This window comes from Pseudorca crassidens, chromosome 3 (genome assembly GCF_039906515.1).
Source record: "Pseudorca crassidens isolate mPseCra1 chromosome 3, mPseCra1.hap1, whole genome shotgun sequence".
In the NCBI taxonomy this organism is placed as follows: Eukaryota; Metazoa; Chordata; class Mammalia; order Artiodactyla; family Delphinidae; genus Pseudorca; species Pseudorca crassidens.
The window spans coordinates 108832300-108846449 of NC_090298.1; positions in this window are offsets into that span (position 1 = coordinate 108832300).

Consider the following 14150-nt stretch of genomic DNA (forward strand, 5'->3'; position numbering starts at 1 on the left):
CTATACGAGCTTTGTGGGGAGGCAGTAGTGAGCAAGTCTGCCATTTTGGGGGTGCCGGGAGCAAAAGCAGGGTACTGCACATGATCCCTGCACACGGCACCACCAAGGGGAACAGGCCACCTAAGCTCTGCCTCCTGCCCAACCCATGGACCTGCCCGTTATCCCATTTAAGGACCCAAGCATTTCCTCCTGGGGAGTGGGCAAGGATGTCTGTTTCTTGCTTTGACTCCCTCGTGCTGCAACATGAGCCCCAGTAATGCCTTGCCTGAAATTCTCTGGCTTCTTATGAATGTCTATTGATTAAAGAGTCCAAGGGCCTGGGTCAGTAACAATTCCACTTCTGTGAGGTGTATCGGGTAGTCAAATTCTTAGAAAGTCAAAGAACAGATTAGGTGAACTTGATCAAAGGCAACAGCAGAGTGGGAAAATAAAGAGAAGGGAAACATTAAGAAAAGTATGACATTTACATTTTAATCAAGTGTTCACTGAGAACTGCCTCCAAGTAGACTTGGACATACAGCTGAGAAATGCAAATCAACCACCTGACATCCTTTTCTCTAGTCCTCCTAAGTGCAAACTTGGGATCAACTCTAATTGAGATCACTTGTGCCCAACATGCTGTGCCACCAGAAATGATGCTTTCAGGATTGACATCTTACTAAAAAGGTTCATGGGAACATGACCATCACAAGAACCAAAGACCCCAAAAGAGGCCATGTCAGCAACTGCCCAATACCTCAGGACTAAGGTGCTGTAGGAGTTCCACGCAGGTTGTAAAAGCCATTACACACGAGGTCTTTGTTTGCTAGATGCCACTAATAAGGTGATGCCTAATGCTTCATACAGAGCACCCTCACCGTGCCTGGCACATAGCAGGGACTTAATGGAAAAACGCATCATGCATATCTACGGAAAAACCATTTGATGTTTTCCATTAAAGCCTCATACCATACACAGGATTGGACATAGATGTTGACGTAGTGTCCCATGTGAAAAACACCATGTGCAAAAAAAATTTCTGTGACGTGGACGTGGGCCTTTCCTAGTGTGCTGGCACTAAGGAAGGGGAGACCCCAGTGCAGCCCAGCCAGTTACTCTAGGAAATCAGTGAGTGTCAAACACAACGTGTTCTAGGATTAGACAGACCTGCTTGACTTGGATTTTAGAATGCAGGCTGTGCTTACTCTTCCCTGATTCTGGCACCCTCCTTTCTCTGCTCAGTAGTGGGGACCTCTGTGGAGAGCTCTCTCCTGCCTCGCAGTGTCTGCAGCTCTCAGGTACAATGAACAACCAGAGAACAGCAGGTATGTGAGTCTAGCTCAACGACACCCTTGGTGGTTCATAAAATGAAGGACTTACAAGGACTGTACAGAGAAAATCAGCAGCATAGGCTTCTGGTGAAATAGGTGGTAAAAATACTAACAAAAGTATGATCTCTATTTTCTTTCCAATTTTAAGAAACACAGAAGATGGAACTTCCAGTACAGGTTCAATTATTGGCTTATTCATTAGACTTCCGTTCCAGATTGCCAAAACACTGCAGGCCTTGCCTCATGGGAGGGAGGAGGGCCTGGCTGTGGGGCTACGTGAGAAGATGGGACACCGGAGGGAGAAGGTGAGGAGACATTTAGTAAACACCAGTCACCTGCTAGGCTTGGCTCATTCTCAAAACCATCCTATTTAATAAGAGCTTTTACTCTCCCAATGTCATAGATGATGGGACAGATGATTAGAGGGTAAATAACCTGCTCAAGGTCAAATAGCCAGTAACTGGGCATAGTAGTCTTACAGTTTATGATGAATGTCACGGGGTCATACAGGAGCTGGCCTTGACGTACATGCTAGGAATTCCAAGGAATGCCTCACACTGGCCCGCGTGCAGTCATGTAAACACGTACACACATGTGTATGAGGCGACTTGCAGTCCCACACAAACCCCATGGATTGAGAAAGGAACAGTTGCCTTTAAAAAGGGAATGGGGCAATTCCTCGGTGGCGCAGTGGTTAAGAAGCCCTGGTCCAGGAAGATCCCACATGCCGTGCAGCAACTAAGCCCATGTGCCACAACTACTGAGCCTGCGCTCTAGAGCCCACAAACCACAACTACTGAGCCCACGTGCCTAGAGCCCATGCTCCGCAACAAGAGAATCCACCATAATGAGAAGCCCGCGCACAGCAACGAAGACCACACATAGCCAAAAATAAAATATAAAATAAATTATTTAAAAAAATAAGTAAAAAATAAAAAGGGAATGAAGAGTTGTTTTAAGACAAGGAAAGTCAGGAAGGCTTGTAGGGCAAAATGCAGGAGTGGGGTTAAGAACAGGGGTTAAGTCCGCATCCTTCAGCTGCTTGCCAGTGCCTATCTCAAAGGAGATGAGGTTTACAGATGAGAAAACAGACAAAGGGCAGAAAAGAGAGGATTCTAAGCCACTCTGCTGGACTTCCGGCTCTCTTCCACTGTCACCTGAATGGAGAGAGAATAACTGGCTCTGAAGCCTCAAACCTTCTGCTCCTCAGAAGCCCAGACCCAACACTGCATTCCAGACCCTGGAGACCTGGGAAGCCGCCATACTCTTTAAGCCAAAAGGTGTCGGCAGGACAGGGTTCAGGATGACCCAACACAAAATATTTTTTAAATTGGAAAATTAAAAATACTGAAAAGAAAATAAGCAGTAACCTAGAATGCCAGGAACAGCCTAGCAGCAGAACCTACCCTGAGGTCCAGGCTGCAGTGGGCTTGCGGGCTTTGGGGAGGTCAGAAGCCAGAAAGCAGGTTCAGTGTTAAGCTCCAAGCAGTGAGTCCACACAGGATTCCCAACCTCCTGCCATCCTGAGCACCCGGGTCCTCAGCAGATCTCCAGACCACAACCCAGCATCTGTCCCCTGCATGCGCTTCCTGGAACAGAAAGAGTTCTTTGGTCCATCTTGTTTATTACTCTGCCTCTCAAAGGAAGCCATGAGCTCAAATAGGATTTAAATATCTAACCTTGGTGATGACAGAAAAATAACTGCTTTCAAGTTTGTTAGCTCCTCAGCATGATGAAGCCCCAGGGTTTTAGTGAAATGAGTGCTTGACAAGCTGGAGTTAAAACCTAAGGGTAAGTTTCCCTGTGAGTTTTTGCCCTTGGTGTAAATCTCAGTGCTGACTAGCAACTTGATCTCTAGTGCCCTAGGGGGTTTTATGGATGAGACACAGGAGGAGAGAGCATTTGGAGTTTGGGTTTATTAGGTATGTGCAACTGCCCTCAACATACTTCTGGTCTCAAAGGAGTTGAAACCCTCTATTACTGCCTATGAGTTTCCCTCTCCCTCTCTAGCTGCAGCCACCACAACTATTTCATTTGTTAATCTTTCTTGGGTTAGATTTCTGCAGGGCATTTAAAAAAAAAACTGTGGTAAAATACACAAACATAAATTTACCATTGTAACCATTTTTGAGTGCACATTTCATTAGTGTTACATACGTTTACATTATTGTGCAACCAACTTCCAGAACATTTTCATCTTGCAAAACACCGAACAACTCCCTATTTTTCTCTCCCCAGCCTTTGGCAATAACAGTTCTATTTTCTGTGTCTATGTATGTGACTACTCTAGACACCTCACACAAGCAGAATCATAGCACTATTTGCCTTTTTGTTACTGGCTTATTTCACTTAACCTAACATCTGTTTTCAAGGTTCATCTATGTCGTAGCATGTATCAGAATTTCCTTCCTTTTTAAAGTTGAATAATATTCCATTTACATATATACCACATTTTATGTATTTATCCATCGACGAACATTTGGGTTGCTTTCACTTCTTAGCTATTGTGAATAATGCATGTGTACAAATCTTTCTTTGAGATTCTGCTCTCAGTTCTTTTAGAGGTTGTATTGTTATCAACTTTTTCAGGAACCTCCATATTGTTTTCCATCAGGGATGGAACCACATTTTACATTCCCACCAAGAGTGCACAGGGTTCCAGTTTCTCCACATCCTTCTCAACACTTGTAATTTTCTAGTTTTTGTGTTGTTTTTGAGCATAGCCATCTTAATGGATGTGAGGTATATTGTAGTTTTTTGCATTTCCTTCTTGAGTAGTGATGTTGAGCATCTTTTCATGTGCTTACTGGCCATTTTTCTCTCTTCCTTGAAAAATTTCTATTCAAGTCCTTTGCGCATTTTAAAATTGTGGGTTTTCATTTTGTTGTTGTTGAACAAGATATCTTTTAACAACTTTAAATCTTTTTGAAGTATTACATATTTCTAATATTATACATATCACAAGCATGAAAATATAAAATTCACACTCTGTTCTCATTAGTGTAGAATGGAATCTGAGGCTCTCTTAATGACAATACTGTCATTATAAACAAATTTGGAAATCAAAATTTAAGAGAGAATGAGTGTCTTGTCCAGCATTTGTTCAGTGATAACCCTCAGCGATCCCTGAGCTGCAGCCTGTTGCTGCCCCCAACTGCTTTGTGAGTTCTCTGCCTTTTAGAGTTTTCAGGTTCCTCCCCTCTCAGGTTGTCTTAACCACATTCTTATCTCTATGAATATGCTTCCCTCAAATTTTCCACTCACAGTTTTAAGTTCTGACTTCCAGTGTGCTTTAGTTTAGGGAACAAGAAAGCTCTGAGTCTCATTAACAAGTCAAGAATATAAATTTAATGTGTTTTCTACATGGAATCATTTTGGTTTTGGAGTATCTTTGTTTGTTTGTTTGTTTTGCGGTACGCGGGCCTCTCACCGTTGTGGCCTCTCCCATTGTGGAGCACAGGCTCCAGACGCGCAGGCTCAGCGGCCATGGCTCACGGGCCCAGCCGCTCCGCGGCATGTGGGACCTTCCCGGACCGGGGCACGAACCCGCGTCCCCTGCATCGGCAGGCGGACTCTCAACCACTGCGCCACGAGGGAAGCCCTGGAGTATCTTGATTATATTTAGAATAGTTGAGGTTGTCCGATAAATGACAATTAGATAAAGGAGGTATTGGCCAGCCAAGACTATATTAGGCACAGAAATGAAATTCTAGAAAAGGAGATGAGATGAAGAATCAGGGTAAAAAACTATTGAGGTATGAAGAGGGAAAAGAGGGAGGGAGGGAGAGAGAGAAAGGCAGTGATAAACAGCTCATAATTACTGAGAAAACTAGGGGGCTGGGCATTGCCAGAGGGCTGGGCTTGCATTAACTCATTTTATCCTCATAGCCTATGGGATAGGTTATTGTTGTTAACCTGATTTGAGGATGAGAGAACTAAGGCACAGGGAATATACACAGCCTCCCCAAGGTCATACAGCTAACAAACGATATATTAGTTATCTTTTGCTATACAGTAAATTACCACAAATTCAACAGCTTAAACTAGCACAGTTTCAGTGCATCAGGAGTCTGAAATTCAGTGGGTCAGCTTGGCTGGGTAGTCAAGGTGTCAACTGGGCTGTGCTTGAATCTGGAGGCTTAACTAGGGAAAAAGCCACTTAAGCTCATTCAGGTTGTTGGCAGAATTCATTACCTTGTAGAACTGAGGACTCCAGCTTCTTGTGGACTGTTGGCTGAAGAGGTATCTGCACCTCCATGTTCATTGCAGCATTACTGACAAAACTGCCAAGATCTGAAAACAACCTAAGTGTCCGTCGACAGATGAACGCATAAAAACTATGGGGCATGTGCACATACACATACTTTTCCTGCACGCACACACAGAGTAATATTATTCAGCCTTACAAAAGAAAAAAATCTGCTATTTGTGACAACATGCATGAACCTTATGCTGAGTGAAATAAGCCAAGCATAAAAAAATATTGCATGATCTCACTTACATGTGGAATCTGGTGGTTGCCAGGGTTTGATGGGGTGGGGGGAAGAGAGGAGATGTTGGTCAAAGGGTACAAAGATTCAGTTATGTGGGATGAGTAAGTTCTGGAGTGGTATTGTATACCATGGTGACTATAGTTAGTAATACTGTATTGTATACTTGAAATTTGCTAAAAGAGTTGATCTTAAGTGTTCTCACCACACACATAAATTGTAACTATGTGAGGTGATGGATATGTTAATTAGCTTACTTGTGGTAATCATTTCACAATGTATACATGTATCAAATCATCACATTGTATAGTGTACACTATACACTAAATGTTTATGACCCCCACCCCCAATTCTGTATGTTGAAATCCTAATCTCTAGAGGTGATATTAAAAGGTAGGGCTGGGCTTCCCTGGTGGCACAGTGGTTGAGAGTCTGCCTGCCAATGCAGGGGACACGGGTTCGTGCCCCGGTCTGGGAGGATCCCACATGCTGCGGAGCGGCTGGGCCCGTGAGCCATGGCCGCTGAGCCTGCGCGTCCGGAGCCTGTGCTCTGCAACGGGAGAGGCCACAACAGTGAGAGGCCCGTGTACCGCAAAAAAAAAAAAAAAAAAAAGGTAGGGCCTTTGGAGGTGATTAGGTCATGAGGGTGAAGCCCCAGAGAGATCCCTCGCCCCTTCTGTTCTGTGAGGACACACCATTTATGAACCAAGAAAAAAGTTCTCACCAGACACCAAGCCTGCCAGCATCTTGGTCTTGGACTTCTCAGCCTTCAGAACTGTGACAAAGAAATTTCTGTTGTTTATAAGCCACCCAGTCTACGACATTTTGTTACACCAGCCCAAATGAACTAAGATATACATCTAAAATATACACAGGGACTTCCCTGGTGGTCCAGTGGTTAAGACTCCACCTTCCAATGCAGGGGACACAGGTTCGATCCCTGGTCGGGGAACTAAGATCCCACATGCCACGGGGCAACTAAGCCCGTGCACCACAACTAGAGAGCCTGCATGCTCTGGAGCCTGGGTGCCACAATTAGAGAGCCGGTGCACCACAACTAGAGAGCCCCACAACTAGAGAGAAGCCCGTGTGCCGCAACTATTGAGCCCACGCGTTCTGTAGCCCACGTGCAGCAACTACTGAGCCCGCATGCTTTGGAGCACACACACCACAACTAGAGAGAAGCCGCGCACCGCAATAAAGAGCCAGCATGCCGCACCTAAGACCTGATGCAGCCAAATAAATAAATATTTTTTTAAAATGTAGTCACTGCTTGAGATAACCCCTGTATGCATCTGGTTGAGAAAGAAAGGGGATTAAATAAATAAAAATAAAACATACACAATTTTTATTTGCCAAGTATATAACTCAGTAAAGCAAGAGAGGGACTTCCCTGGTGGCATAGTGGTTAAGAATCTGCCTGCCAATGCAGGGGACACGGGTTCAAGCCCTGGTCCAGGAAGATCCCACGTGCCATGGAGCAACTAAGCCCGTGAGCCACAACTATTGAGCCCACGTGCCACAACTACTGAAGTCCGTGCACCTAGAGACCATGCTCCGCAACAAGAGAAGCCACCGCAATGAGAAGCCCACGCACCACAACCAAGAATAGCCCCTGCTTGCTGCAACTAGAGAAAGCCTGTGAGCAGCAATGAAGACCCAATGCAGCCAAATTAATTAATTAAAAAATAAAGCAAGAGAAAAAAATAAAAAATACTTAAAACACTTAAAAATAAACCTTATATGAGAAATATGAAAGCACTTAAACACACAACAATAAAATAGTGAGAGCAACAGAAAATCGAAATAAATGGAGGCATATACTGAGTTCACAGATAGGGAGACTAAATTTTATGAAGGTGTTAATTTTCTTCAAGTTGGTAAGAAAATTCCATTCAAAACCACAATTGTTTGCGTGTGCGTGTGTTTGTATGTGTGCATATAAATTGATAAGCTGGTTGTAAAACTCATTTGGAAATGCAATGATATAAGAATAGTTAACATGTTTTTGAAAAAGAACAGTGTCAAAAAACTTTCTCTACCAGATATTAATATGTATTATAATAAGAGTAATTAAGACAATGCGGTACTGGGGAATGGAAGAACAAATAGGCTGATAAAAGAGAACACAGACCCCAGATACACTTATAAACATAAGGACAGCTGATATCACTGAAGTGCAGTGGAAAAAGGACTCATCTTTTCAATAAATGGTGCAGGAACAGTCTGTAGATCTGAGAGTAAAACCTGACATCTACCTCACACTATATACAAAAACCTATTCCAGATATACTTCAGAGCTAAATTTAAAAGGCAAAACATCCAAGTATCTAAAAGATAACATAAATATGTTGTTGTACAGAAAGACTTCTTAAATAGAGCACAAACAAAGCATTAACCATAAAGGAAAAGAATAAATTTCTCTAGTTCAAAATTAAGAACTTCCCTTCATCAAGAGACACCACTAAGGCTATGACAAAGCAAGCCACAGAGGGAGAGAGAATATCTGCCATAGATATAATAGATGAAGGAGTCATATCTAGAATATATTAGAGAATATTTACAAATTGCTAAGAAAAAATAAACTCAAAAACATTTCATAACAGTGCAAATTCAATGGCTCATACAAATCTGCAAAGCTCAACCCCATTAACAATAAGGGAAATGAAAACCAAAACCACAGAAAAACACCATTATATACCCATGAAAATGGTCAAAGTTAGGAAGATCAAAAATACCAAGTAGTCAGAAAGGATGAGCAGCTGCCAGGAGTCTTTGGAGTATGTTGTTCAGTGTAGACTGTAGAAGTTTAATTGGCTTTAATTGGCTTTTATATATATTACCTGCTTTCCATTCCTGTTCAGAGTTGGGCCATTTGTATTTTCTGGAAGATTTCCTTTGGGAGCCCTGGAAAAAAACACCACTCATCAAGTATTCCAAATCCTATGTCCAGATGTACAAACACTGTATTAGGAAATAGCTGTATCCACACTGACCATTATCATCTGAAGATTATCCAAACAGAATCTGTCTAAAATTCCATGTTTTCTGTTTGGAAATGCTTCCATTTCATTACCTCTGTGAAGGAGGTGTCTTCTGAAATATTTCACTATGCTGCAGATATATCTGGAAACATCGTTAAGAAATTACCTTGTTCTACATTTTTTTTTTTGTTTTTGAGGAATTACATCATTTAGCAAGAAATTTGAGGAAGGTGAGCTTGCAAAAGAAACTAAAAAAATATATGTATATGTACACACACATACATTTTCTTTATCCATTCACCCATCAATGGACACTTAGCTTGTTTGCATATCTTGCTACTGTGAATAATGCTGCAATGAACATGAGAGGGCAGGTATCTCTTTGAAAAAATGATTTCCTTTCCATTGGATATATACCCAGAGATGGGGTTGTTTGGTCATATGGAAGTTCTATTTTTAATTTTTTGAGGAACTTCCATACTGTTTTCCATAATTGTAAACTTGAAATGTGTTAAGAGAGTAGATCTTAAGTGTTCTCACTACAAAAAAAGGTAACTATGTGAGATGATGAGTGCATTAACTGTGATTATCATTTCACAATGTGTATGTATATAAAATTACCACAGTATAAACTTTAACAACTCACATTGCACAAACTAAAATAAATTATAAAAAAAAAAAGGGACTTCCCTGGTGGCTGAGTGGCTAAGAATCCGCCTGCCAATGCAGGGGAAACGGGTTTGATCCCTGGTCCAGGAAGATCTCACATGTCACGGAGCAACTAAGCCCATGTGCCAAAACTACTGAGCCTGTGATCTAGAACCCACGAGCCACTACTGAGGAGCCTGTGTGCCACAAGTGCCACAACTACTGAGCCCACATGCCTAGAGCCTGTGCTCCGCAAAGAGAAGGCACTGCAACGAGACGCCCGCGCACTGCAACAAAGAGTAGCCCCCGCTTGCTGCAACTAGAGAAAGACTGCATACAGCAATGAAGACCCAACGTGACCAAAAATATATAACTTTATTTAATTTGTATATATATACATATATATATATATGGCAGTAGGTCTTGCTCTCACCTTTTTTAAAGACAAAGATCCTGAGGTGGAGTCAAGATGGCAGTGTGGGAAGATGCAGAGTTAGCGTCTCCTCACAACTAGGGCACCTGCCGGCCACTGGTGGGGGACTCTGATGCCCAAGAAGATGGGAGGAACCCCAAAGTGAACTGGTAGGACGTGGGGAGACTGAGAAGGGAGGAGAAGCGGAGGCCAGACAGGATCAGTGCTCCTGAGGCCGGAGAGATCAGGAGAGGCAGGCGGGAGGGACTTTCTGGGAAGAGTGGGAGAGGAGTGGAGGGCGTCGCCTGGCCCACTTGGACCAGGGAGACTGCTGAGCTCCCAGGCTGGTACCCCCACTCCAAATCCCCCTCCAGGATGCGTGGGTCCTGGGGTCATAAGACGGAGGCCGGGGAGATCAGGTGAGGCAGGTGGGAAGAGCCATCCTGAGGAGTGGGAGAGGAGCAGAGGGCAATTGCCCTGATCACTTGGGCCCCGGGAGCCTGCTGAGCTCCCAGGCTGGTCCCCTGCCCTCCAAGGCTCCCCTTTCCCCCACTGGCTGCATTGGTCATGGGGGCATAGGAGGGAGGCCAGGAGATCAGGAGAAGCAGGCAGGAGGAGGCCTCCCAGACCTGAGGAGCAGGAGAGGAGGGCGTTTGCCCCACCCACTCGAGCCCAGGAAGACTGCTGGGCTCCCAAGTGAAGTCTTCTGCCCTCTGAGACCAGGGATGGGGGGCATGCCTGGGCCCCTTCTGTTCCTTGACCCTAAGCCCCACCCCCCAGAGCCCCCAAGGCCTTTTCCAGCCCTGTGGATCCTGAGCATTTGCCCCACCCACTGCCCAAACCTTGCCCTTACTTAGGCCCCACCCTCCACAGCCAAGGCCTTTCCTCCATGCTTTTTTTTTTTCTTCTTTACCCTCTTTTTTTTACTATTGTGGTACTGATGTACCTTTCGGTTGTTGATTCATCTATATTTTTATTTTTATACTCTTTCTAACATATCTGTTAGTTTCCTAGTCTAGTTTTATTTTTTGCTTTGTTATTGTTTTTTTTTTTTTGCTGCCCCATGCAGCTTGCAGGATCTTGGGTCACGAGCTGGGATTGGGCTGAAGCTGCTGCAGTAGGAGTTCTGAGTCCGAACCACTGGACTAAGAGAGAACCTCAGACCTTCATGAGAGTGAAGACTCACCGAGTTCCTCATCTCAGCACCAAGACCCAGCTCTACTGAATAACCTACAAACTCCAGTGTTGGAAGCCTCAGGCCAAACCATCAGTAAGACAGGAACACAATCCCCCTCATACAGAAAAAAAAAAAAAAAAAGAGACGGCAAAAAAATATGTCACAGATGAAGGAGCAAGGTAAAAACCGACAAGACCAAATAAATGAAGAGGAAATAGGCAATCTACCTGAAAAGAATTCAGAGTAATGATAGTAGAGATGATCCAGAATCTTGGAAATAGAATGGAGGCACGGAATGAAAAAATACGAGAAATGTTTAACAAAGATCTAGAAGAACTAAAGAACAAACAGAGATGAACAACACAATAACTGATATGAAAAATACACTAGAAGGAATCAATAACAGAATAACTGTGGCAGAAGAATGAATAAGTGAGCTGGAAGACAAAATAGTGGAAATAATTGCTGAGGAGCAGAATAAAGAAAAAAGAATGAAAAGAACTGAAGACAATCTCAGAGACCTCTGGGACAACACTAAACACACCAACATTCGAATTATAGGGGTCTCAGAAGAAGAAGAAAAAAAGAAAGGGTCTGAGAAAATATCTGAAGAGATTATAGTCAAAAATTCCCTAACATGGGAAAGGAAATAGTCACCTGAGTCCAGGAAGCACAGAGAGTCCCATACAGGATAAACCCTAGGAAAAACAAACCAAAACACATATTAATCAAACACACAAAAATTAAAGTCAAAGAAAAAATATTAAAAGCAGCAAGGGAAAAACAAAAGATAACATACAAAGGAATTCCCATAAAGTTATCAGCTGATTTTTCAGCAGAAACTCTTCAGGCCAGAAGGGAGTGTCAGGAAATACTTAATGTGATGAAAGACAAAAACCTACAACCAAGATTACCCAGCAAGGATCTCATTCAGATTCAATGGAGAAATCAAAAGCTTTTCAAACAAGCAAAAGCTAAGAGAATTCAGCACCACCAAACCAGCTTTACAACAAATGCTAAAGAAACTTCTCTAAGTGGGAAACACAAGAGAAGAAGACACACAAAAACAAACCCAAAACAATTAAGAAAATAGTAATAGGAACATACATATTGATGATAACCTTGAATGTAAATGGATTAAATGTCCCAACCAAAAGACACAGACTGGCTGAATGGATACAAAAACAAGACCCATATATATGCTGTCTACAGGAGACCCACTTCAGACCTAGGGACACATACAGACTGAAAGTGAAGGGATGGAAAAAGATATTCCATGCAAACGGAAATCAAAAGAAAGCTGGAGTAGCAATACTTATATCAGATAAAATAGACTTTAAAATAAAGATTGTTACAAGAGATAAGGAGGGATACTACATAATGATCAAAGGATCAATCCAAGAAAAAGATATAACAATTATAAATGTTTATGCACCCAACATAGGAGCACCTCAATAACATAAGGCAAATGCTAACAATCATGAAAGGAGAAACAGACTGTAACACAATTATATAGGGGATTTTAACACCCCACTTACACCAACAGACAGATCATCCAAACAGAAAATAAATAAGGAAACACAAGCTTTAAATGACACAATAGATCAGATATTAATTGATATTTATAGAACATTCCATCCAAAAAGGCAGAATACACTACACTTTCTTCTCAAGTGCACACGGAACATTCTCCAGGATAGATTACATCTTGGGTCAAATCAAGATGTACAAATCAAGCCTCGATTGATTACAAATCAAGTGTCAGAAAATTTAAGAAAATTTAAATCATATCTAGCATCTTTACTGAGCAGAACGCTGAGATTAGAAATCAATTACAGGAAAAAAAACTGTAAAAAACACAAATACATGGAGGCTAAACAGTGCGCTACTAAATAAGCAAGATATCACTGAAGAAATCAAAGAATAAAAAAATACACAGAAACAAATGACAATGAAAACACAATGAACCAAAACCTATGGGATGCAGCAAAAGCAGTTCTAAGAATGAAGTTCATAGCAATTCAATGTCACCTCAAGAAACAAGAAAAATCTCAAATAAACAATGTAACCTTACACTTAAAACAACTAGAGAAAGAAGAGCAAAGAAAACCCAAAGTCAGTAGAAAGAAAGAAATCATAAAGATCAGAGCAGAAATAAATGAACTAGGAATGAAGAAAACAATAGCAAAGATCAATAAAATTAAAAGCTGTTTCTTTGAGAAGATAAACAAAATTGATAAACCCTTACCCAGACTCACCAAGAAAAAAAGGGAGAGGACGCTAATCAATAAAATTAGAAATGAAAAAGGAGAAATCACAACTGACACTGCAGAAATACAAAGGATTATAAGAGCCTACTACAAATACTGTATGCCAATAAAATGGACAGCCATGAAGAAATGGACAAATTCTTGGAAAGGTACAATTTTCTAAGACTGAACCAGGAAGAATTAGAAAATATAAACAGACCTATCACAAGTAATGAAATTGAAACGGTAATTAAAAATCTTCCAACAAACAAAAGTCCAGGACCAGATGAGTTCACAGGCGAATTCCATCAAACATTTAGAGAAGAGCTAACACTGATCCTTCTCAAACTCCTCCAAAAAATTGCAGAGGGGAAACACTCCCAAATTCATTCTACGAAGCCACTGTCACCCTGATACCAAAACCAGAAAAAGATATCAAAAAAGAAAATTATAGACCAATATCACTGATGAACATAGATGCAAAAAGCCTGAACAAAATACTAGCAAACAGAATCCAACAGCACATTAAAAGGATCATACACCATGATCAAGTGGGATTTATCCCAGGTATGCAAAGATTCTTTAATATACACAAATCAAACAATATGATACACCACATTAACAAATTAAGGAATAAAATCCATATGATCGTCTCAATAGATGCAGAAAAAGCTTTTGACAAAATTCAACACCGATTTATGATAAAAAGTCTCCAGAAAATGGGCATAGAGGGAACCTACCTCAACATAATAAAGGCCATATATGACAAATCCACAGCAAGCATCATACTCAATGGTGAAAAACTGAAAGCATTTCCACTAAGATCAGGAACAAGACAAGGATGTCCAGTCTCACCACTATTATTCAACACAGTTTTGGA